At 43.5% G+C, this 25720-nt stretch overlaps 1 protein-coding gene across 3 annotated transcripts in view; it reads left to right on the top strand.

The window, feature by feature from the left end:
* The first annotated feature begins 11644 nt into the window (after positions 1-11644).
* The window catches only part of OXR1 (oxidation resistance 1), a 345790-nt gene continuing 331714 nt past the window's right edge, over positions 11645-25720 (top strand). For 2 of the 3 annotated variants that reach the window (XM_080647068.1, XM_080647065.1), the window contains exon 1: positions 11645-12110. The gene's annotated coding sequence lies outside the window, so the exon portion shown is untranslated. Of the gene's footprint in view, positions 12111-12500; positions 12626-25720 lie in introns of those variants that run through there. The other variant, XM_080647066.1, reaches the window with a different exon arrangement.

The following is a 25720-nucleotide window of genomic DNA, read 5'->3' on the forward strand; positions in this document are numbered from 1 at the left end:
GGTTCAAGCTTACCACTACAGCTGTTGGCTATAATTGTGCGGGGAGGGCTCTGCCCTCCAAGCTGGGACTTGCACGTGGCCACGAGAGGACTGTGCCCTCTCATCAGTCCAAGGCTTGAACCTGTCCAAACACTGTAGCCGCTCTCCACAAAGCCCTAAGAATAAAGAGCCTGGGAGAATGTTAGAGGGGAGGGCAATGAGAGGAACTGGTGAAATCACTTTCTCTGTGTCTTGTCCCAATCTTCTGATGTTCTACAGTAGTTATCTGGTCCCTTCCCCTTTTTCTCCCTCCACTGTCACCCCGCCTCTGGTGGATTAAAAAGATAGGCACTGAAGTGACTAGGAAAACTAGGCAAGATTGTCCTGTAATGGACAAACTAGCTCCTTTAGGGCAACCTTAGGTTTCTTTCATTAAAAAAGGCATATACAGCCTAGTTGGCATGGCTCAGTGGTTGAGTGTTGACCTATGAACCAGGAGGTCACAGTTCGATTCCTGTTCAGGCACATGCCTGGGTTGTGGGCTCCATCTCCAGTAGAGGGTGTACAGGAGGTAGCAATCAAAGATTCTCTCTCATCACTGATGTTTCTATCTCTCTCTCCCTCTCCCCTCCTCTCTCTAAAAGAAATAAAAACATATTTTTTAAAAAGGCATATATAGAGAAGAAAAAAGTGCTCATAAAGTTTCATAAATAGACAGCTCAGGGGATACAATGAGAAAGCCAGTCAGATGTGTTGTGATACCACTTTGCTTGTTTAACAGGATGATATTTCTTGAGAAACTTTCGAAAGGGCAGAGATTTTTGTGAAAATAATTTGGAACTGTAATTTATAAGATTTATTTCTGCAAAACATAATAGAACTGAGTTCTGTTGTTTTTCCTATAAAGATAGATTTTAAATCATCTCTCTTCCTCGGCCTGAGAAGAACTTTTAACACATCTGTCTACCTGACATTTCAAATTTCTAATTTGCTTTGTGAGAAAAACAAAAACCCTTCCGGCATACCTTACTGAGTAAACTGTGTAGGAAGGAAGAAATCTGTCTGTTTCCATTTGGGGGAAAGGATGGTGGATACTGATTAAATACACGTGGAAACCAAAAGGCACAGATAAAGGAAAGGGAAGCAAAAGGTTGTAGAAAAGATTTAAGGACTTTGGGAAGAGATGACAATAAAACGAACACCACCGATTTATGCTTCACATTTATGCATTGGCCCGCCCTGCCTGATTCCTTACCCATATGGGTGGCCTAACTTCCCAGCTGGCTTGTGAGTTCCTTTCAACGCCAGCACCTAGCAAAAAGCTTTTCTCCGCACTGACTGCCAAAAATCCTTGGCTGTCAACTCATCATAAAGGATAAAATGGAGGTCTTAAAACATGCCAAAGACAAGATATCCTCCTCTCTAGTTAGTGAAAGCCTGAACTGATTAGGGAATTGCCCACCAAGGGAAAGAGAAGAGAGGTGTTTTGTCGGAGCTAAGGGAAGTAGTAGGGGGATGATGATCTGCTCTAACTTAGGAAGCAGAAGAGGCTCTGAAATTCTATGTATAGCAGGACCTGAAGAATATGGAAAAAATGTCCTCTGTTCTAGGTGGCAAGATAGTGAGATATCTGTACACCTTCAAGGACACTGGCCAGTTAGCAGTAAACAGTGTGGATCCAGGAAGTGGGGTCTTCAGATATTGTGTTGTTCCTGCAACGTTCTGGGCCTGCAGGATGCTGCCTGCGGGCGGGGGCGGGGGGGGGGTGCGGACTGCTGCAGCCTATGTGGCCCATCAGCTTGGCAGGGTGGGGCTTTGTTTGGAGTAAACTGATTCAAAAGAAACACCCCTCCCCCCAAAGGTTCATTTTGGGAATAAAAGTCATCGCTGCTACATATTTCAAGGGTTTTGAGGCTTTCATGACATCGAATGTGAAGTATATTTTTAAAGTTTATCTTTCTTATTGTTTTAAAAAATATGGAAAAGCATAGTGAAATAGATAAAATATAATTTTGTCATGCAAAACTATAGCCCTAGCTGTTTTTATTTGAATTGATCTTTATTGTTGAAAGTATTACAGATGTCCCCCTATGTCCCCCCATTTGGCCCCTTCTCCTCACTCCTGCCCCCTCCCCAGGCCTTCACCATACTATTGTCTGTGTCCATGTCCATGGGTTATGCATATATGCATATAAGTTCTTCGTTTAATCTCTTCTCACCCCCCTGGACCTGGAGAGTATTATGCTAAACGAAATATGCCAGTCAGAGAAAGACAAACATCACATGATCTCACTTGTATGTGGACTCTAATGAACAAAATAAATTGGCAAACAAAATAGATCCAGAGACATGGAAGCATGCACTTGACCTAGCTGGTTTTATACGGTATCAATCTTACATAATTTCTTTTGGAAACAAATAAAGAGAGAACAATTTCCAACTCATTTTTTTTTTTAGGATGTCCGACTCATGATATGCTGAGAAAGACATTACTATATAGGTCAATTACAGCATACATGCCTAATGAGGAGCCACAAAATCTTCAACAAAATGTAAGTAAACTGAACCTAGTAACATAAGTAAAAGAATAATACATTATTATCAAGTGAAGCTTATCCTAAGAATAAAAGCTTGACTCAGCTTTCAAAAGTTTGATCACTATATTTCAACATAAATAATAAATGAAAAAAATTGAGAAAATTTAGCACCCATTTATGAAAACACCATCAAAAAATAAGAAAGAGAAGAAACAGTCTTAATGTAGTGATTTTAAACTGGTGTACCCGCAAGAATTTATACAACATGGAATACCTGACTATTTAGTCAGGGGCACTGACCTCTTTTCCCTTAGATAGATAAAAAAATGACAACAGCCAAAAATAAAAATAGACATCCACTGTGAATAAGTAAAATTATACCTATTTTTTGGTCAGATTGGCAAAAAATACAACATATATTTTGGGGGGTTGCAGTATTTTAGTAATTAGTTTATGTGTGCCATGAGATGAAAAAGGTTGAAATTGCTTTCTTAATGTAATAAGGAGCATTGAGCTCACATCATACTCAATGCTATGCTCAATGGTATAACTTAGAGTATAGTTTATCTAAGATTAAAAAAAAAAGCAGGAATGTCTGCTCATCCTTTCTACTTATTATTGTGATTCAATTTCTAGCCACTGCAATAAGGGGGGAAAAAACCCCATAAACATTGGAGGGGAAAAAAAGAAGTAAAACTAAATATTTGCAGATAGGATATTCCACTAGGAAATCCTAAGTAATCTATTAAAAATTACTAGAATGATAAGTTCATTTCCAAGATACAAGGTCAATATAAAAAAGAAATGTACTTCTATATACTAGAAATGATTGATAATAAAATTGAAATACAAATACTATTTATAATAATATTAAAAATAATGGGACCTTAGACCCAGACAGGACATAAAAAACCTTTCGGCAATAAGAAAACAACTTGATTATTCCTATAGCCACAGCAGAGAATGCCTTTAAAAACCCTCTCACTGTACTGATTCCTCTCTTCTACAAGAGAGCATACTACAGACATAACACAAGGCTTTCTCCCAATGCCGAATGGGTCAAAATGATGCTGATCCTTAGAAGAAAGTGCAAGTCTAGCTTGTGGGCCTTCCCTTGCCCCAGTCAATCCTCATCTTCACGATTGTTTCTCTGAATTCAACAGTGTCATCAGGAACAACCAGGACCTTTCCCCTCAAATCTGGGAAGATGCTCTGTCAATAGAGTGTCAAAGTGTCATCCTTTGTGTCCTTGTCCATGCAACCCATATTTAGCAGAGGTCAGTTTGTGCCTAGGCACGGAGTTATCTGACACAAGATATAGCCCTTTCCCTCAATTTGGGCATCGGATGAGAAAATAGGCAACTACAACCATTACGTATTAAAGAGGATGGAGTAGAACATAAGTTGAGAAAACTTATAAAGAGCATCCAGCCCTGAGCAATGAGGGTCGGTGTCAGGGAAGTGACATCTAGGCTGATCTAGGTGGGTGGGTGAAGCAAGTTCACCTGGCTTGCTCTGGCAAAATATGGCATGTAGATGACCCATTCCTAGTTTCTCATATAGATTTTCCCTTATTGGCATAATGCATTGGTTATTTACGAAGGAGCCTCTGCTCATTCTATCATACCCTAGAAGTTTTAGAGCATCATAATTTAACTTTTAGTAAAAAAAATTTTTTTTACCAATTGTTATTTGGATAAGCAAAAAATATTTCATATCTCCCCCCCTTAATGACTTCTTTTAACAAAATCTGATATGAAATGTCTTAGTGATGTTTCATTTTTGTTTAAATCTTTCTCTTGTTTTCTTGATCCTATCTTATAAAATATGCCTCGTTTTGGTGTTTCATGAACTGTTTGCTCAATATTAAATGGTGAAAGTAAACAAATACACAAAAAACAATAATTTCCCTTTGTGACCAATATCTTTCTAGCATTTCTTAAAGTAAATAATTATTCTGTTCTTTTTCATAACTGGAAGTTCTTTCAAACACATCACTGAGAATTGAGGAATTTTATGTTTATTCCTTATTCCAAACCATGCTTCTTTTTCCAAATGATTTCACATCAAATCGTGTTTTAGCAACATTCAAGACCTTCTGAATTATAATGTCTAGCCGCAAAAAGTTCATCTCCACCCAAAGAAAACAGCTGTTACAAAACTTTCCCCATTCTTCAGGAGAGGGTGTACAGTGAAGAGCACACCTATCCGTTGAACACTTCTTTATTCCAGGTGCCAAGACTGCTGGGAATACGGTGGAGAACAAAGCAGACACAATCCCTGGTCTCATTATGAAGAGTAACATTACATAAAAAATGGATAATAAGTACATACATACATACATACATACGTACTTAAACTATATGGAATTTTTATCTGAATCTATCTCTCTGTCAACTGTATATCTTATCTAACTACCTAGTGTCCCTCCTGTTTTCTGATCACTAGATCCTACTAGAAGAGTGTCATTAGTTTATTTGTTCAGCATAAAACCTGGAAATGATGCCATAATCAAGGGGTCTCTGTAGGATATACAGGGGGTAGGTGAAAGTAGGTCTACAATTGTGTGTACATGAAACACAGAGGTTATTCTTGTGGAGTTAATAAAGCTATTGTAATAATCATAATCTGCATGATAACTGTAAACCTACTTTTGCCCACCCCTGTATTATAGCACAGAGTCCGAGGTGATCTTGCCCTGAGACAAGACAGTAAATCATACTGCTTTTCTATCAAGTAAAGGTGAAGTCAAACACCTCCTGGGGTTCTGTGTTTATGGATACAACGAAACACACATCTGGCAATAAACAGCTGCATACTGAGTTGTTGCAGTAAAGAGGTCACCTTTGGAAAATCAACTGCAGTTGGTGTAATCACATAATTAAGCCTTTGAGAATCCTCTGTCTCTTCCAGGATCCATATAGCTGATGCCTAAATTAAACAGGTGAGTGAAATGGAGGGTGTGATTGCAGTCACTAGCCTTGCAATTGTCAAGTATTTGGTAGTTACACTTTTCTCTATGGTTCCCCTAGGAATGTGATATTGCTTTGGCTCACTACCTATTACTTTGCTAAGGAGGTTGAGGTCTAGGATTTGGAGGATTTATTTTGTCTTTTGTGGGTTTTTTTGGAGTGGGGGGAGGCAGTGGCTTTTCTACTTTGAAAGCATTTGTGCCAGTGTCAGGGAGTTGATAACAGTTACTAAATATATATATATATATACATACACACACACACACACACACATACACACACACACACACACACATATATAACAAGTCTGCACTCAGGAAGCAGGGAATTAAACACAGAATGGGTTTCAAAATCATGGAGCCCCTTGTGACACTACTTAGCACAAAATTGCTATTTATCATCTGCCAGTGGACAACGGTGACACTCTGGGTTACAATTAGAATGCAAAAATCTCCGGAAAGGTCTGGGTATTTCCACTTTCCCAAGATACAGTCACTCTGGAAAATAAACGCAGGTCCTTTGGAGGAAGACTATGAGAAAGAATTTAATGTCTACTTGTGGTGCAGGATTTCTCTGGAGTGTCCCAGGACTCCACCGCTTTAACTCAGGCCTGAAAATTAGGTGGGGAGCCATGATCCTCTATAGCTGTATAGATTAAGTAGAACCTTGGTGGCATGCCCAGGTATTCCAGTACGAAGGAGCCCATGATCTTTTAGCCATTTCCAAGGTCTCTGTGGGTCACACTTTTTATAACCATTTCAGCCCTATCACCCATTATGATAATCACCCACCTTGACTCTGGTGGTTAAGTTGCTACCTGGCCTCTTCCCCCCTGATAATCCTTTATTTCTATCCAATACTAGAAATCATCTCACTGTCAGCATCTCCCATCTTCATTCGTGGCCGAAGAGGAGAGTCAATGCAGCAATTAGTGTTTGATGAAAGAAAGGTCTTCTGGGTGTTCTCAGGGAGCAGTTGACCCAGTGATCCCAGATAATGCCACTCCAACATCCTATCTGCACGACTTCTCAGATCCCTTTCATATTACACATAGATATTTCTAGCATCACAACTTCATTCAGGATTTAGTTAACCAGATGAACAAAACATTGGAAACTTTTCCAGGTATTCAAGTTAGTACATCAAATGCAGACTCTCTGAAGTACTCCCCACATTGAAAGATAATGGCCCTCTTTCCTCCCTGGGCTAGCAACCGCACAACACACACACACACACACACACACACACACACACACACACACACACACACAGTTTCCCCTGGTTCTTGCTGATGTTATTTCAAAATAGTCAAAAATTGTATTTAAAAAAAAATCCTTACGAGAAGATATGTTTTTATTGATTTTTTAAAAAGAGAGATTAAAAGGGAGAGGGATAAAGAGAGAAACATTGATCGATTGCCTCCCATACACACTGTGACCATGGATTAAACCCAAAACCTGGGTATGTGCCCTGACCAAGAATGGAACCTGAGATACTTTGGTGCCTGGGACTCCACTCCAGGGTTAACCAGTGTACTCTTTTAAACAGGTGGAACTCCTTTTTGGGTTGGCTTTGTAATTGCCCTCATACCCCACCCCAACTTCCTTAGCTAGGATTTCACTCATGCTAGTGCTCTAGGTTTAGAGGAGAGTTGGATGAAAGAAGAACATCATCTTTCAAAGCAACTCCCTCAAACTAGGTATCTATAGGTAAGGCAAAGATAGGTGTTTCTATACACATATAAGGCTCAGTGGACTTTGGGGCTCGGGAAATACCGAGTTATTCTTCCAAGTGCCATCACATATATTTGTCATCCGTTCAGTTCTCGGGATCACACACTTTACCAATCGATCCCTTTGTTTTCAGGCCATGAATTCACACTAAACTGTAAGTCAAGGATCCACAGGTTGGAATTCACATCTGATGTTTTAATATATAAGTAAGTCTACCAATTACATATGAGTTAAGTGTTTTTGTTAGAATCAACATGGAAACTGTTTCTCTCAGGCTATGCCTTGAGCTAAAAATTTAAATTCCTAAACCGTTGTCCCTTCATTATGCTCTTTAGTACAGTTATACATAGTCAGCCCACCTCACATTCTTTACATTTCCTAGCCCGTCATACTTTCAGAACAACTCCACACACACGGCCCACCAGGAGAGCAGATACCCCCGCCACAGGGAGGTGCAGTTTCTCACAGACTTTGTGGCAATTGCTGGCTCCAAAATCCCACCACTGCAGCTGGGATCGCATTACTGTCAGAACACTAAGCTGTTATCCCAGGACCAGGAAGACATCGTCATACCTGCTGTACCAACAAGTCTCAAGTCCATCATGTCTCTTCCAGGTACACACTTCCAACTTCAAAATCTACGGGGTGCACCTGGCTGGTGTGTCTCGTGGTTGAGCATTAGCCCATGAGCAAGAAGGTCACAGTTTGATTCCTGGTCAGAGAGCACATGCCTGTGTTTGGGGCTCAATCCCAGTAGGAGGCGTGCAGAAGGCAGCCAGTCAATGATTCACTCTCATCATTGATGTTTCTATCTCCTTCCTCTCCCTTCATTTCTCTCTAAAAACAACGACAACAACAAAAAAAACACACCTAACATAAAAATTTCTACTCAGTGCTTCCGATGGGTGGAGCCGAAATTGTAACTGGGACCCCAACTGCAGGGATGTTTGGGGAAGGTAGGTTTTAAGATTTCCAATTTCTGCCTACAGTAAAGCCTTTAGAAACAGTTCTGTCATGTAATGAACTGACCATCGGAAAGAATATCTGTCAGTTCGGATTAAGCACCTCATGTAGGCCTGGCATGCAGCAAGTGCTTAATAAAGGTTTGTACTTGTTTCTCCAGTCTCAGCTTAAATGCCACTTCCTTAGGCCATTTATGTCCATCTAGACTTGGTTAAATTCTCAGTTCATATGCTCCTTGAACTTCTAAAATTTGTTTTTAATCCTTTTGAGGATATGTTTTTGTTGATATTAGAGAGATAGGAAGGGAGAGAGAGAAACATTGATGTGAGAAACATCAGTTGCCTCCTGTGCATGCCCCAACCAGGGATCAAACCCGCAACCTAGGTATGTGCCCTGACTGGAAATGGAGCCCGCAACTTTTTTTTATATGGGACAGTGCTCCAACCAACTGAGCCATCTGGCCAGGGCTGAACTTCTATAGTTTTTAAAGCCCTACCTCACTTGTAATTACACTGTAAAAGTTCCATAAAAGCAGGAGTCACCTCTTATATTTTTGTAGTACAATATCACTAGGGCTTAGTAGTTTGGTGGTTGGCTAATAACAGATGCACAATAAGTTGATTATAAATTTCAAAAATGAATTCTCTTAAGTTCTTTTCTGAATAGCATAGTATTATCTCATAAAGGGATAAAACATAAGTATCCATGTTTCCCGGTGTCATAATACCTTATTAACTAACTAGTACATGGTTAACAAAATTTACCTAGCTTCTTTTCAGCTATTTGAGCTGAAGTATCAAAGTGAGATCTCCAAAAGGGAGTGTTAAAACATCCTCTATAATAAAAGTCCAGCGACCAAATGGCGGAATGACCAGAATGATCAACCAGTCGCTATGATGTGCACTGACCATCAGGGGGCAGACGCTCAATGCAGGAGCCGCCCCCTGGTGGTCAGTGCGCTCCCACAGTGAGAGTGGTGCTCAGCTGACCGGGATGAGCAGCGCTCCCACAGCGGGCAGATCCCACAGGTCACGCCCCCCACCAGTGGATGAATCTGGTTCACCAGGCCTCTAGTTTCATATAAATGTAAAGTAGCCTAAAGCCTGGTTCTTGACTATCCTAATTTCGTAGAACTAGCTATGTATGGTGTCTGAGTGATAACTTTGTAAGAATAACACACTCTTAGGGCAAGTTTGTCATGGTTTCAATTCCACTTTTGTTTTTGCAGTTTGGGGTGATGTAGTCAGCACTTGTGTTACAAGGTAGTATAGTCATATGGAGGGAAGCCTGAAAGGAATGACAGGTAAAGGTTTTGTTTACTTATTTATTTACTGAGAGTCCAGGTAACAGAGTGATTAAGAGACTGACTTTGAATTTTTGATCTGCTCATTAGAGCATGAGGTTTGCTTTCTTTGCAAGATGGAAAGCTTTGTCATTTGTGTAGGGCTTGACCTGCACTATGGACTCAGTGTGATGGAGAATGAGACCAACACAGAAAGCAATGCTAAGAGCAAGTGAGAAGCATTTATGCTGATGGCAAGCCGTGGGATCAGCCTGCCACTCCTTGTTACATGGCCCAATGCATTTTCTATATCCACCTAAGTTACTTAAGAGTTGAGTTTGTCACTTGCTATTAAAAGTCATGAATGCAGTATATTTTCGACCTACATATTTAGGTAGGAAATTTAAAAGTCTAAACTTTGAAATCAAACGAGCCCTGTTTTATGATTATGTCTCGTGTTCATGCTGTAGCATGAAGATGTTCAGACAATCACAACCACTTTAAGATTAATTACTGAGAAAGGAAGAAGGAAAACAACTGGGATGAAGGTAAAGTGTGTTTTTCATCTTTTTTTTTTTTTTTTTTTTTTTTTTTTTTTTGCTACCTACTGGTAGGAATGAGTGAGTTGTGCTGGTACCCTGAGGAAATTATATTTTGATTTCTCATGGAAGATTACAAAAATGGTGTTGTTATTACAAAGTGGCTCTAGTTATGGAGATGCCCTCTATTGGAGACACACTCTACAGAAGAAGAGAATCAAGGAGCTGGAGACTAGTAAGTAAAAGAACAAACATTAATTGATCATCTATTTTGGGTTGGGTATGGCATCAAATTGTAAGTGGGAGGGAAGGGGGCAACATAGGAGGAAAAACAACTTGATCCAAAAAGATACATACCACTACAGTTCTGTGGAAAAGCACCTACACTACTTTGTAGGTTTCGCAGAATCTCACTAATTTGTAGCAATGACAAAAGAAAGTAGCTTTAGCAAAGAATCTGAACTGTGATATATTACAAAATGCATCCAGGTGAATGCATTGCTCCTAGAAGATTCTCGGTAAATTCTCTCTGAATGAATAAAAATGAATCACAGTCACTTTCAACAGAATACACAAAATCTAACCTGTGAATGCCCAGAAAAAAAAATGGGGGTGGGGGTGAGAGTGGGGTAATAATAGAGAACAAAACTCATAATCAGCATTTTTCAATTATTAGTATTCCTCAGAGAATAATTCCTAAATTTCTTCAGTCCTATCTCAGGTAAAACTATTGGTTCAGGGGAATAGGTTATGCAGAAACTATGGAAGTTTAACAGACTCATGGATCAGCACCGTATTATTACTCAAGGCAACATGTGAACGTCTCTGAACTTCAATGTCCTCATCTGTCAAACGGGAATAATAATGATTCTCTTTATGGGGTGGTTGTGAGGAGTGAATTTCACCCAGGAAACACTTGTACCACTCAGAATGGAAATTTTTGAAAGTAGATGATCAGGAATCAAGGTGGAATATACTGAACAATAACAGCGGGGAAGGTTCATTTGCAGGTGCGCTGGTTCTGAGCTATCCAAGAGACTGCAAGTGCTCAGGGAGACAGAGAACAGCCAGGCCCCAACTTGGCAACAGGAATGACCCCCTCCTTTCCAAGGGTCACCAAAGGGCCAGGTTCTGGTTCAGGTGTCACAATTGACCCGTCTCCAGTTTGCGCCCTTTTCCTATTGCAATTTAAAGCCTGGTTGGTAGAGGGAGGGTGGCGGTCGCAATTCTGGAAGGAAGTAACGGTTCAGATAACAAGAACCAGATCACCAAGGTCAGGGCGAGTGTCAGCGAACTATGCAAAATCCTGCGGAATGAGGAGCCATAGGCGCCCGAAAAGATTTCTACCATTTAGAAGCTGTTTCCAGAGCCCCCTTCAGCCCGCCTCACGCAGCCCTTTGCCGCCCCCCCTCCCCAATTGGGCTGTTGAATGTCGCCCTTTCCTTCCAGTAATTCCTGGCATCCAAAAAACTTCGGGTCAGTTTCGTGTGGGGGAGCTTCTACATCGCTTTAACCCAACTTTCCTCCGTTTCTCTGGAGAGAACCAATGGCGGGACCCCGAAGTCGGGACCGCCACGGACTTAGTTCCGGCGCAGCCCGCAGGTGCCCGCTTAAGAGGCTCCGATTCCCCGCGTGGAGTGCAGAGCGCGGGCAGGGACCTCGCGGGACGCGCGCTCTGGTCCAGGACCCCAAGCGCGGGGTGGGCGGGGAGCAGCTTTCAGTCCCAGCCCTGGCTTCCGCAGGAGCTATTTTTAGAGGACTAGCGCCCCCCCTTCCTCCCGGGCCTCGGGAGCGGTAGCTCGGGCTGGCGGCATCCTCCCAGCGGTGGCTCGCGGCCTCCCCCGCCGCTGTGGCTCTTGGTACAGTCCACGCCGGCGGGCCCGGGAACTGAGCATGTCTGCAGCCGCTCGGAGGCCGCGGCGGCGGCGGGGGCCGAGCCGGGCTGCGTCAGGCTGAGCCCATTCACCGCGCGGCCGCAGGAGCGCACGCGGGTGCCGCGCCGCCCAGCCCCGCCGAGAGGGGCGCACTCGCCGTCGCGGAGCCGCCGCCGCCGCCGCCGCCGCCGCCGCCGCCGCTCACCGCAGCCCCCTCCTGGCGACCCGCAAGTAAGTTTGTGGGTCGGTTGGACGGTGGGGCCAGGGTTGGGCGCCCCGGCGAGCCCAGGCCGGCAGGTGGGAGGCGCGGCTGGCGCCCGGGAGAGCTGGCTGGCTGGCTGCTGTCCCCTGTGCCTGGCGCCTCGGCGAGCCCCTTGGCCAATTTAAAAGCGGGTGGCCACTGGGATGCTGGAGCGGAGGGGACCGGCCCAGCAGGAGGGCTGAACTGGGACCCGCGGTGGTCGAGGACAGAGGGAAGGACCCCGTGGCTGGAGAGGGACTGGGCAGGCCGGGAGTGGGCTGGTCCGGGATGGGGAGGCTGGGCTGAGGATGCGGGCGCCTGGCCGAGAACAGCCGCAGAGGGAAAGCGGGGTGTCTCCCGGGGGTAGGGTGGGAGCAGCTGAGAATGCAGTATGGCACAGGAGAGGGTGAGCGTGTCTTGGCCCGGAGCGGCGGTAGGGACGATGGGTGGAAAGTGGGGCGCGTGGAAAGCGGATTTGAACTAGAGCAAAGGACGCCGGTAGAAGGTATAGTAGGCTCCAGAGAACAAGTGGATCCTGATAATTTAGAGAAGCAATGCCAGGTCAGGACGATATAATGATGGAGAGAGGCAGCCTTGAATGGAGGTCTTTGGGGGGAGTACGCGAGGCCACATGCTGGGAACCGGCTGGAGAGAGGATGGATTCAGAAAGTGGCCTGGAAGGGCCCCAGGAAAATCGCCGAGGGATTTGGGTGGAGGGAGGAGGAAGCAGTGCGGGGATCCGACGGAATTACAGGGCTGCTGATGGGGTCGAAAGGGTCAGGAAAGGGTTGGAGGCTCCGTGCGGCCCCCCCGAATAGTGACTTAGTAGCAGTTCTCTGAGGTACACTTGCACCCCAGGCCCTTCATCCGTCTCCTACCTGGCTGGGTGGCCCGTAGGCTCCATCTAGTTGAGCTTGTAGATTTGGACTGCCCTGGCTGCTGGGAAGGTAGTCAGTTACAGGGGAGCTGCCTTAAGTGGTTCCGGCACCCGCTGGTTGCAATGTGGGGTCTGAATGTGTGTGCTCCAGCGGGGTGAGGGGAGTGGTGGCGGTTCTAGGTCCCGGGAATCTGTGGTCTCGCCCGAGAAGTGCGGTGTTTGGGGCGGGGAAGTCAGGCAGAAGTCTGCGGCGTGCAACTGGCGGGGGGCGTGTGAGTGTGCAGGTGCGCGGGCGCCTGTGTGCGCATCGCCCGCCCGGGGTCGCGACTGCTGCTGCAGTCTGTCTCTATGACCGGATCACCGGCGGCCGGGCGGGGGTGGGGGGTGGGGGATTAAGGGAAACGTGCCTTCCTGCGTGTCTTCTACCTCCTTTCCCCTGGGTCACATTCTTTGCTCGTCCAATGATGTTCGTCTCTAACCTTTCCCTGGCCCTTGCACCCCCCAAACCTGACGCTGGTCTTGTCCTCTCCTCTGATTCGGTAGTCCCTCCACTGCGGGAGGTGGGAGTCCCCGCGGTCAGAGGGGCTCCGGAATCCACGGGTCCTTCCCTGGGGCGTCGCTCCGGAGGTCCGCAGTTCACTCTGCTGCCCCTGCAGGTGATGCGGTGATGGTGCCCCGCGGATTCGGGAAGCGCGATGGCTCCAAATGGCCAGTGGGAAGGAGATGCCGGCAAGAGTAACCAGCACTTACTGGTTGGGGTGGGGGGTGGGGGGGTGTTAACCCTCCTCCCCGCTCCCCCGAGTTACACACACATACATGTAACTTGAAAAGACCAGATTAGTAGAATAAACAAGCATCTAGTGCAAAAAGCTTTATGTAAAAACGCCTCTTTGACTAGGAGAGATTGCACCCACCAACCCCAGGAAGGAAAGAAGCTTCTAGGATTGGAAACCGGGGGAGGAGAGATGGGGGGAGTTGATGTTGCCACCAGGTCCCTGGCTTCTGGGAAATGAGGATGAAGGCAGCTCTGGAAACCTGTGCCATCTGTGGAAGGACTAAAAAAAGGCAAGTGAAAACTGTACCTACTGTCAGCTGGCATCGAAGAGGGCTTTGAGAATGTGAGTGTGCAACCATTAGAAATAGTTCTGGAGGTCCAACATACAGATTGTGGTGGGGGACCCAGATGAAGGGAAGTGAGAACTCTAAAAAAAGTGATGAGGACCATGGTATGGGTTGTCTTGCAGAATGATCACAGACCCCTGGATGGACACAGCGGAAAAGGCAGTAAACTTCTAAGGACCAGGGCATGTCCTCTTATTACTCTAGGTGACAGTGGCTGGCCCGGGTTCTAGTACAGTAACTATTGGAACGTACCTTTTGAAATATGTCTGTGCTTCGGGACATCTATATGGTGAGAAGTTTGAACAAAAAGACTTGTGCTGTCATTTTCTGCTTCTATTACTGTTTTTTTTCCCTATTGATTATTAGTAATTGTGGTGAAGGTAAAATAAATTATTATTTTAGCCATTAATCCTGTTCTCCCCAGAGTGCTGTTCAAATAAAACATACATAACCTTATATTTGGCCTATTTTTTTGTTTGCTGGTCAAGGAGGAGGGATTGTTGGGAAAATTGATTAGGGTGACAAGTAAAGGCAGAATTTAGGCACCTGGAGCGCTTATGAGCCTGTGGAGGTGAAGGCTTTATTTATAGAATGCTAAATTCAGTGTGACAGGAGAAAACCCATTCCTCCTTATTCTTCACCTCCTGCATTGGAAATGCAATGGATTATACCCCTAGTCCTTAGAAGCCTAATTTGGCACTGATTTTTCTAGAGGATTGTTCCCTAAACCCAGCTATGCCTTAGGACAGAGGTCGGCAAACTGCGGCTCGCGAGCCACATGCGGCTCTTTGGCCCCTTGAGTGTGGCTCTTCCACCAAATACCACGGCCTGGGCGAGTCTATTTTGAAGAAGTGGCGTTAGAAGAAGTTTAAGTTTAAAAAATTTGGCTCTCAAAAGAAATTTCAATCGTTGTACTGTTGCTATTTGGCTCTGTTGACTAATGAGTTTGCCGACCACTGCCTTAGGAAATAGTCAATGGAATCTTTGCTGCCCTAAGGTAAAGGCATTTTTTTTTAAAAGGTGGTGAAATGGCTTGATGAGGCAGAATAATGAAAGAAATGTTAGTCTAAGTGGAATAAAAGACATCACTTTTTCTTACCTTGGGGCATCTTATTTTTAAAAAAATATATTTTATTGATTGTTTACAGAGAGGAAGGGAGAGGGATAGAGAGTTAGAAACATCGGTGAGAGAGAAACATCGATCAGCTGCCTCCTGCACACCCCCCACTGGGGATGTGCCTGCAACCAAGGTACATGCCCTTGACTGGAATCGAACCTGGGACCCTTCAGTCCACAGGCTGAAGCTCTATCCACTGAGCCAAACCGGTCAGGGCACATCTTATTGATAGCTTAGAAAAATGGTTCTCAATTGGTGGGCAGAGGCCAGGGGTGTTGCTAACATTCTACAAGGCACTGGGTGGTCATTCATAACAACAACAACAAAAATGGCCTGACCCCAAATGTCAATAGTGTTGATATTGAGAAACCCTGGCTTAGAACACGATATGATTAGATTTAAAAGCCACTCCTGTTAGGATGCTTTCAAAAATTTCTATTGGAAGTCTACCTTGAACATCAAGAGTAGTTAATATTAAGAGACTTTCTTTGCAAAATGTCCCCGTCTTAAAAAATACTTCTTTTAAGGAAACTAAAAAATGTTTCCTGTTAATAGGATGTCTTACCAGCCTTCAAAAAAGATTCCTAAAATATGCCCAGAAAGTCTAAAATGACAGGTCATATAGTATGCATGTGAGCTGAGTAAACATGTTTGATAAAAACAAAACTGTTCAGCTACCGTATTTTTCACTGAACTGGTTTGGTAATTGTTTTTTGAAATACATGGTTTTAATGTTTAAAATTATAATTTAACTAAAATTACAACCAATAAGTTCTTCATGTAGTGAGGGATTGTAGAGAATCAGAGACTGTTAGGTGAATATTTATTAGAAGCCTCATGAAATGTTCCAAAATGAAACCTTATATTTGTAGACATCTATACAGGAAGGTCAGAATCCCATATAATTTTCATGTATTTAGTTTCAATTTTAAATCAACAGCATGACATGTATTGAGAAATAAACCTTTCTAGCCTATAGCATACTACTGTACCTAGAGAGAATGAACAATAGCTTACAGCCTCAAATGTAATAAGATCAGGGAAGTGTTCTCATATCAATTGTATGCAGGAACTCAGAACACTTTGAGGTAAAAGCTTTGTCATCATCACACTGGGGCCTAGGAACTAAAGAGAATAGGTCAGTGTTTCTACACTCTCTCCCCGCCCCCCACCCATCTTCTTTGTTGATTGGTTGGTTTCAGAATTCATTCTGTAGGGATCATCATTAAGGCTGCTTCCTTCCCTTCTTGTTCTAATAACCATTCCCTCCATCCTTGGCCATTACCATCCTTCAGTCCCTCAGGAATTCATGTAGCAGAGGAGACTTTATACCCTGCCATGCCCCTTGGGCACCCAGTAACCCCTCCTCTTCTCCTGTGTGTTCGAACACAAACAGCTCCATTCTGCTTCCCAGTGGAACAGAGATGTGTGTCTTTCTTGGAAAAAGGCAGTGGGAGAGCCCTTGTTTTCCACAAAGGTGACCTCAGTTTCTCTGCTGGCATCTTTGAATTGCTTTGTTCAGTTGCCTATTGTTGCTGTTGGGAAAGCTTTGTCTTTCCCAAGGGAACAGTGAAAGAACTGAGGAAAACAGCTTCACTTGAGCAGCACTGGTGTTGATAGAGTGCACCCATCACTGGACTGTGTGAAAGGTCAAGAATATGATTAAACCAAGGAGAATCATAGTTTTATAAATTCATCAAGCATTTAGGTTCTGTTCTAGGCATTGGGACTCTTGCATTTGCAAGGCTGAGCTGCCTTGTACATTGCAACCGGTTTGCAGAACCAAATTCATATATATATGTATGTGTATATATATATATGTATGTATGTATGTATGTATACACACACACACACTAGGAGCCCAGCGCACAATTTGAAATCGCGCGGCGCCACCCACCCTCGAGTCGCCGGTCTGGCCCTGCCTTCCTCTCCAGCCCTTGAAGCAGCCCCGGGTGCTGCTGATCAGGCCCTCCCCCAGTGCAGGCACACGGAGGCCCCTGCCCCCCTGCCCCCAACCTCCTCCTGTCCAATTGACCCGTTATGGTGTCCCGGTTAATTGGCATATTTCTCTATTTTATATATATATATATATATATATATATATATATATATATATATATATATCGAAAAAAGGGCCACATGCTAACCTGACTAACTCAGGGAAGGCCTGCATGGTGGCCTTGCAAACTCAGCAAACCTAAAGTAATCACAAAGGATCATCTGAAATTGAAAACCTTTAGAATCAGACAAATTTGAATGCAATTCTCTATTTTTTAGTTAGTAGCTGTGAAACTGGAGCAAATTATTAGACTTTCCAGCTCGTCCTCTCTTTTGAGAATCACATCCACCAGATTATGGGTGTTGTTCTTCTTGTGATGATTAAGTGAGCTATGGGTGTAAAGATCTTAGCATGATGCCCGGTTCCCTTGTTTGTCCTTGTCCACTTCTACCATACTTGAGCTGTGCCTTTAAAAGTGATCATTCATATTGGAAAGCAGACTCACTGTCAAGAATCAGAAAATCTGATTTCCAGTGGCTTCAGTTAGAAAACATGAGAGAGACTTCATGACTGTAACTGAGGAGAGGAGGGGACTCTGGCTCCCGGTAGGACCTGATTTAGGGCTCAAACCATGTGACCAGGTCCTCGTTGTCCCACGGCACTTCCTTGGCTCCACTGTCTAAGTGTTAGCTCCATTCTTGAAGGGCTCTTTCCTTGGGTTCTGAGATGGCTGCCTGAGGCTTGCAGGGCTTCATATTCCCAGGTTCCCATGTCAAGAAGAGGGAGTCTTCCCATTGCTCTTGCAGAGGAAGCTGCTCTTTTCAGAGATCCCAGCAAATCCCCCCTCACATCTCACTGGCTCTCATCAGGCAAAGAGCCTGTCCTTTCCACCACAGCGGCCAGAGGACAGTGCATGCTTGTTGGGAGGTGTGTTTTCCTATGGGAAGGTGGGAGGTTGTTTTTGAGAGACAGGGGGTTGTAGGTCTGATAGGCCGATAAACAATAGAGGGGCCACCACGGCACTTGTCCCCCATCCAAAATGTTGTAGCCGTGGTTTTTCCTTGGAGTCCTGGGTAACGGGTAGAGAATTCTTTCTTCTCTATTACTGAATGTATCTTCCTAGTGATGGATCTAAATCTTCATGATTAAATTAAACCAATGCACATTAGCTCTCTTCCTACAGTATACATCTTTAGACTGGCCTTATGTAGACACTAGGACTCATGTTTTGTTACCAAAAAAAATGTTTGTTAAAGGAACAAATGAGTACATTTTCTTACATTGAGTACTTGGTTGTAGGATCACAATTTTCTGTAAAATGTCAGAAGTAGCTGTCATTGTGTAATTTATTGTCTACATCCTTGGATCATGGATGAAATTGCTGACCTCTGGCTTTCCATCCACAGACCAAATTGTAATAGACATAAAGGCTACTAATATTTATGCAACCAACAATTCTTTAGTGTTTGAAAACTGCTAAACATGCACAAAATATTCCAGAAAAATGAACTGGTTAAATCTTTATTCAAAAATTCTACAACCCTGATTGGGGCTACTGTCACAGCAGTCTCTTAAATGCAGTTCTTTCCTAAGATATGGTGAGGTCTTACATTGTGAATTAATATATTAATGGACTAAGGATTCTTTTTCTCATCTAGTTTGAATTCTGTATAGATCACAGTGACAGGCTGTCGCAAACACGTATCACCCATTTAATGGAAGAATGTTAACAGCCATGATAAATGGCTTTGAGCAAAAACTACGTTCTTCTGTCTTTGTTCATCTAAATCATTTAGTAATATAAATGCATGTAAGTGCCAGATTTTAAAATGTTTCAGGATAGGAAAATGAAGTCACATATCCTTGCATTTTGAAAGCTCACTTTCAGGTACTCTAAAATATCTCCTACTGTGATGCGTGAGGTGATTCAGTATAGCAGTTGGTTTCCCCATAGTTTGCAACATGAGGGAAATACATTCTAGCACATGAAGGTAAAAAGGGAAAAACTATAGCAATCAGCATGGCATTCATTACCTGTTAGATCTATTTGGAGCTTAAATTGGTAAGAGAGCCAAGGAGATTTAAAGGTGCCTTTTATGCCGATGAAGTGTCATTGCAGTGAGTTCTTCACTCATTATCACCATATTTTAAAATTTCAAATGAGTAATCATATTGATTAGTGTTCAGCAGAGAAAGAGTAAGATATTGTTTTTAATGATCAGAACTATAAAATGAACAACCAAGAGGGAAAAAGAACCATTCTGGCTCTATGGAAATGTTCAGCAATTTTTAGAAGAATCTAGGAAGATATTAAAAAAACTTTTTTTAGAAGTAGGGGGTGGGGGGGTTGGAGGGGTGGGGTAGGGGGGAGAGATACATCTATCAGCTGCCTGCCTCCCACATGCTCCCTGACCCGAGTTGGAACCTGCAACTTGGGTATGTGCCCCGACCGGGAATGGAACAAGGGGATGATTCTCCAACAAACTGAGGCACATCAGCCAGGGCTAAGGAGATATTTTAACATAGCCTTATAGGCACAGCTACTGATTATGTTGTCTATTAAGAGTTTTGTGTTTTGGTGCCGGACACACATCGTGTTTCTCATGAAATATTATGGGGAAATTTTTCTTTGGCTATTGCAGTTGTCAGAGTCCCATAATTGAATTAAATAGAAACCGATTCTGGTTAATTTAAACAAAAAGGAATTCATTGGAATTGAAGGAAGTGCTGAAGAGTAAGACCTTGGAAAGGATAATACACCGCTGGGATGAATCAGCTCTAATGTTTTCCATCATTGTGCCACTGTGCTCAAGACTTAGAGTTGAGAGAGAGGGAGAAAAAGAGGAAGGAAGGAAAGAAAGAAGGGAGGGAGGGAGGGAGGAAGGAGTGTATTTGAGGAAGAACAGGGCATCTTGACTGACAGCCCCACACTGTGTTGAATGAGCCCAGGAGTTACCCCAAGGCACAATCTATCACCTGTGCTATCAGAAGGAAAGAGATACTGGGCAGGCACACTCAACTAACGCCCACTACATACATTCAGGTTGGAGAAACTTGCTTCAATAATGATGAATTACTAGAAAGATAAAGGGAAAAAGGAAAAAAACAACAACTGATTGTATTATCTAAACAGTATGTATAGGGAAGACAAAAATATTGTGTTAGTCTCCTAGAACTGCCCTAACAAATTATCACAAACTGGGTGGCTTGACACAGCAAGTTTATTCTCAGTTCTGGAGGCGAGAAAGGCAGGGCTATTCTCTCTTTGGAGACTCAAAGGGGAGGATTTCTTCCATGCTCTTTTCTTAGCTTCTGGTACTGCTGGTTAGTAATCCTGGTGTCCCTTGTTTTGTAGCTGCATCTCTGCCTCCATCATCACGTAGCGCTCATTCTCCCCCGTGACTCTGACTTCTACTAAGGATGCCAGTCATATTGGATGAAGGGCCCACTGTTTTTATTTTTTTGTCCCCATCCCAAACCTCGCTATTAGTGATAGGGCACAGACTTCAAAGAAGAAGTAAGGAGTTTTTTTTTTTTTTCCCACAGTTCTTAAATTTTACTATCTCAGCGAATCAATGATGCTACTGAAGGAGTTTTAAAATTTTCATGTCTTGTACATGTTGTAACAGATTTTTCTACAAGGCATAGAATATGGATTAGTAGTTTTCTGTCCCAGTTTTACTCTCCAATTCCTAGTCATAAGGAGCAACCACTTTTTCCCTGGTGTTTACCTCCATATCCCTAACTGCATACTTTGAGTTCCAGATCTTGATATTTACTTTTATCTGTTGGCTTCCTAGACTATGGAAGATAAAGATTTATATATTTTACTAGTCTCCCTCCATCTTTTCCCTCCTCCATCTTCCCACTATTCCCAACATTATTTCATTACTTTTTTTATAAAAATAAAATTCAGATATAAGAATCAGAGAGAGAAACCAAGATGGCGGCATAGGTAAACACCTGAAATTGCTGCCTCACACAACCACTTCAAAACTACAACTAAAAGACAAAACGGACATCATCCAGAACCACAGGAAGGCTGGCTGAGTGGAAATTCTACAGGAAATTCTCTAGAAGGAAAGAGAAAAGCACACTGAGACTCAGAGGAGGTGTGGAAGTAAAGTGCAGAGGTATGAAGGCGCGCGCGTGTGGAAAGGTCTAGCAACTGAGTATGCAGCTGTCATTTTCAACTGGGAGGGAGACACAAGCTCCGGACAGCTCTGAATTCCAGTTCCGGGCGAGACTCTGGGGACCCAGACTCATACGGGGAGAAATTGGACTGTCTGGCTTCAGGTGGAACTCGAGGGCAGCTTTCTCTCAGAGGTACTTGCAGCGATTACCAAGGGACACTGAGACCCGGGGGCCTCTTAGGGCAGGGCTGACAGTCAGCCATAGCTGTTTGCTCCACCCTGAGACCCCACCCCACCCAAGCTGTGTGCAAAGGCTTTTGCATCTGAATGGCCTGACCCTTTGCAACCTAAAATTACCTAACAAACTGTAGCTGGGTCAGAGATCCCCAGAACCTCCAAAAGAAGGCCCAAGGCCCCACAGCAGCTTGCATTGCTTCACAGCTGGGGGCCTCATATGGGTGCCTCCAAACCCCAAACAAAGAAGAGGAATCTGCAGATCAATCTGTAGCTCCTGCTGGGTGGCCTCAGGCAGAGGCTAAATTTGCACCTCCTTGGATCTCCCAGTGGTCAGAGTGGGACCATCTAGATTACAATTCCTCAGATCCATAAGGGACACACTCAAGGGGCAGACTCAGTGAGCACCAAAGCCCCACTGAAACAAGTCTTGCCCCATAAGGGTGTCTCCAGCACATCATAGACACAGCTGATCCTCACAGCCAGTTGGCCTGGAGGTCAATTCCTCCTAGTGATACCAACAACAATCAAGGCTTAACTACAACAAGACCTTGCACACAGCCCACAAAGGGGTGCACCAAGAGTGTCCACCTCATGTAATTGGGGAGGCTAAGCCACTGGGCCCTATAGGACACCTAGCACACAAAGCCATGCTATCAACACAGGGAAGCAACCAAAATGCGGAGACAAAGAAACAGGTCACAAATGACAGAAATGGAGGAAAGCAAACTACTGGATATAGAGTTCAAAACCACAGTTATAAGGTTTTTCAAGAATCTTCTAGAAACTGCTGATAAATTTAGTGAGAACCTTGAATGATACGAAAAAGGACCAACTAGAAATTAAGCATACACTGACTGAAATAAAGAATAATATACAGAGATCCAACAGCAGACTAGAGGATCGCAAGAATCAAGTCAAAGATTTGAAATGCAAAGAAGCAAAAAACACCCAACTGGGCCAAAACCGGTTTGGCTCAGTGGATAGAGCGTCGGCCTGCGGACTGAGGGGTCCCGGGTTCGATTCCGGTCAAGGGCATGTACCTGGGTTGCGGGCACATCCCCAGTGGAGGGTGTGCAGGAGGCAGCTGATTGATGTTTCTCTCTCATCGATGTTTCTAGCTCTCTATCCCTCTCCCTTCCTCTCTGTAAAATATCAATAAAATATGTTTAAAAACAAAACAAACAAACAAAAAAAACACCCAACTGGAAAAGCAAAAAGAAAAAAGAATCCAAAAATATGAAGATAGTGTAAGGAGCCTCTGGGACAACTTCAGGTGTACCAACATCCGAATTATTGGAGTGCCAGAAGAAGAGAGAGCAAGATATTGAAAACCTATATGAAGAAATAATGACTGAAAACTTCCCCCACCTGGTGAAAGAAATAGACTTACAAGTCCAGGAAGCGCAGAGAACCCCGAACAAAAGGAATCCAAAGAGGACCACACCAAGACACATCATAATTAAAATGCCAAGAGCAAAAGACAATATTAAAAGCAGCAAGAGAAAAACACTTAGTTACCCACAAGGGAGTACTCATACGATTGTCAGCTGATTTCTCAACAGAAACTATGCAGGCCAGAAGGGAGTGGCAAGAAATATTCAAAGTGATGAATAGCAAGAACCTACAACCAAGATTACTCTACCCAGCAACGCTATCATTCATAATTGAAGGTCAGATAAAGAGCTTCATGATAAGAAAAAGCTAAAGGAGTTCATCACCACCAAACCAGTATTATATGAAATGCTGAAAGGTATTCTTTAAGAAGAAGAGGAAGAAGAAGAAAAAGGTAAAGATAAAAATTATGAACAACAAATACATATCTTATCAACAAGTGAATCTAAAAATCAAGTGAATAAGAAGTCTGGTGAACAGAATAAACTGGTGAATATAATAGAATCAGGGGCATAGAAAGGGAGTGGACTGACAATTCTTGGGTGGAAAGGGGTGTGGGGGGTGCGGGAAGAGACTGGGCAAAAATCATACACCTATGGATGAGGACAGTGGGTGGGGGAAGGGCAGAGGGTGGGGTGGGAACTGGGTGGAGGGGAGCTAGGGGGAAAAAAGAGGAACAATTGTAATAATCTGAACAATAAAGATTTATTTAAAAAAATAAAATAAAATTCAGAAGTTCTGTGTCCACTTATGATGTAGAAAGCCACGAGAAGGCACTCCCACCCGTCCAATGAGAAAGAGTGGGCAATGCACAATATCATAACTTGTCTTGAGCTCGTCAAGCTTAGGCCACAGGATAAGCCAGTGAACTGAAATTTGAAGAAGGTCATGCTTTTCCAAAGAGAGATGGGACACAAACCCTTTCATCTTTGGCAGAGCATATGAAAAAGAAATAGTTTCCATAAAAATGAATAAGAAGAGTACACTCATTCATAGCAGCATTATTCAGAGTAACTAAGGGGTCAAAGCAACCCAAGTGTGCATTGACAGATGAACGGATGAAGAAAATGTGGTACCCGCATACAATAGAATATTATTCAGCCTTAAAAAGGAAGAACATTGTGACACATGCTACAACATGGATGACATGCAGACATGTTATTTGAAATAAGCCAGTCACAAAAAGTTAAATACTTGTATGAGTCCGCTTATATAAAGTACCTTGAATAGTCAAATTCATGGAGATAGAAAGTGGAATGGTGGTTGTCAGGAGTTTGGGTTGTCAGGAATGGAGAGCTGTTGGTTAATGGAGACAGAATTTCAGCTGTGCAAGAGGAAACCCCTTCTGGAGATGGGTAATGGTGAAGTTTGTGCAACAGTGTAATGGACTTAATGCCAGTGAACTACTATACACTTAAAATGGTTATGATAGTAAATTTTGTGTTATGTATATTTTACCACAACTAAAAATAATAGTAGCTCTAGCCAGTTTTGCTCAGTGGATAGAGCATTGGCCTGGGGACTGAAGGGTTCCGGGTTCGATTCCGGTCAAGGACACATGCCCAGATTGTGGGCTTGATCCCAGTAGGGGGCGTGCAGGAGGCAGACGATCAATGATTTTCTCTCATCATTAATGTTTCTATTTCTCTCTTCCTGTCCCTACCTCTCTGAAATCAATAAAAATATATTTAAAAAAATAAAAATAATAGTAAAAATATTTTAAGAAGCAAGGAAGAAGAAAGCATTTACACTCTTTAATAAATTCTTAAAAGTCACTGAGAGCTAGCAGGAGAGTTGAGAATTACAAGGAGTGCAGACGCAAGGGGAACCTGTACTCATCACTGACTTTTTTTCCCAGGGGCCTCTGCTCAGTACTTGCTAGAAAGTCAGAGGCCAGGGAAGTTGGCCAGAGAGAGAGCCCCTAGGTTCCACAAGCATGCAGGTAGGGCGATGCTGCCTCTGGAGACAGGCACAATTTCACATACAGCCCCAGGTTCTTCTCTCATGCAAAAGGTTGAAGGCACCGGGAGGGGGAGAAACCCCACGGGACCAGGAGCTGACACTGAATGAACATGGAGATCTGCAACCAATCCAGAGCATGTTTTGGTTGTCACGGAAAGAGGGAGGGGCAAAAAGTTGAGGAAAAGCCAGCCCAAGACGGAGGTTCATTCATAGGGCCTAAGATTGAGGAGAGACTCAGAGAACTCAAACGTCTATAGCAGCTGTATTCACAATTGCCAAAACTTGGAAATAACCCAGATGCCCATCAGTTAGAGAATGGATAAACAAATGGTAGTAATATTCCATAGAGTAGAATTCTACTTGGCAATAAAAAGGTATAAAAGGAAAGTTGCTGAACTCACCACCGTGCCAACGATCACTGAGAATAACCATCAGGGAGGGAGCCATGAATATTTCATGAAAAGCATGGCCCTTTAGAAAATGCAAAGGCTTAGAAGGAGATCAAGATGATTACGCAGAAATCAGGAGTAGCTTTGAAGGGTTGGTTGTAAGGAGAGGAGGCATCTAGAGGCCATATATTTCTAGGCAAGAAAAACTCCTACATGCTGAGTTCCATTATGTAACATAAACTACTACTGATTTATAAAGTGTTCTATTTATATAACTCAAAGTCTATAAATACCTCCACAGCTTTTCCCTTACCCCAGTGGCCGGCAAACTCATTAGTCAACAGAGCCAAATATCAACAGTACAATGATTGA

The sequence above is a fragment of the Plecotus auritus genome, assembly GCF_963455305.1.
Source record: "Plecotus auritus genome assembly, chromosome: 11".
Classification (NCBI taxonomy): domain Eukaryota; kingdom Metazoa; phylum Chordata; class Mammalia; order Chiroptera; family Vespertilionidae; genus Plecotus; species Plecotus auritus.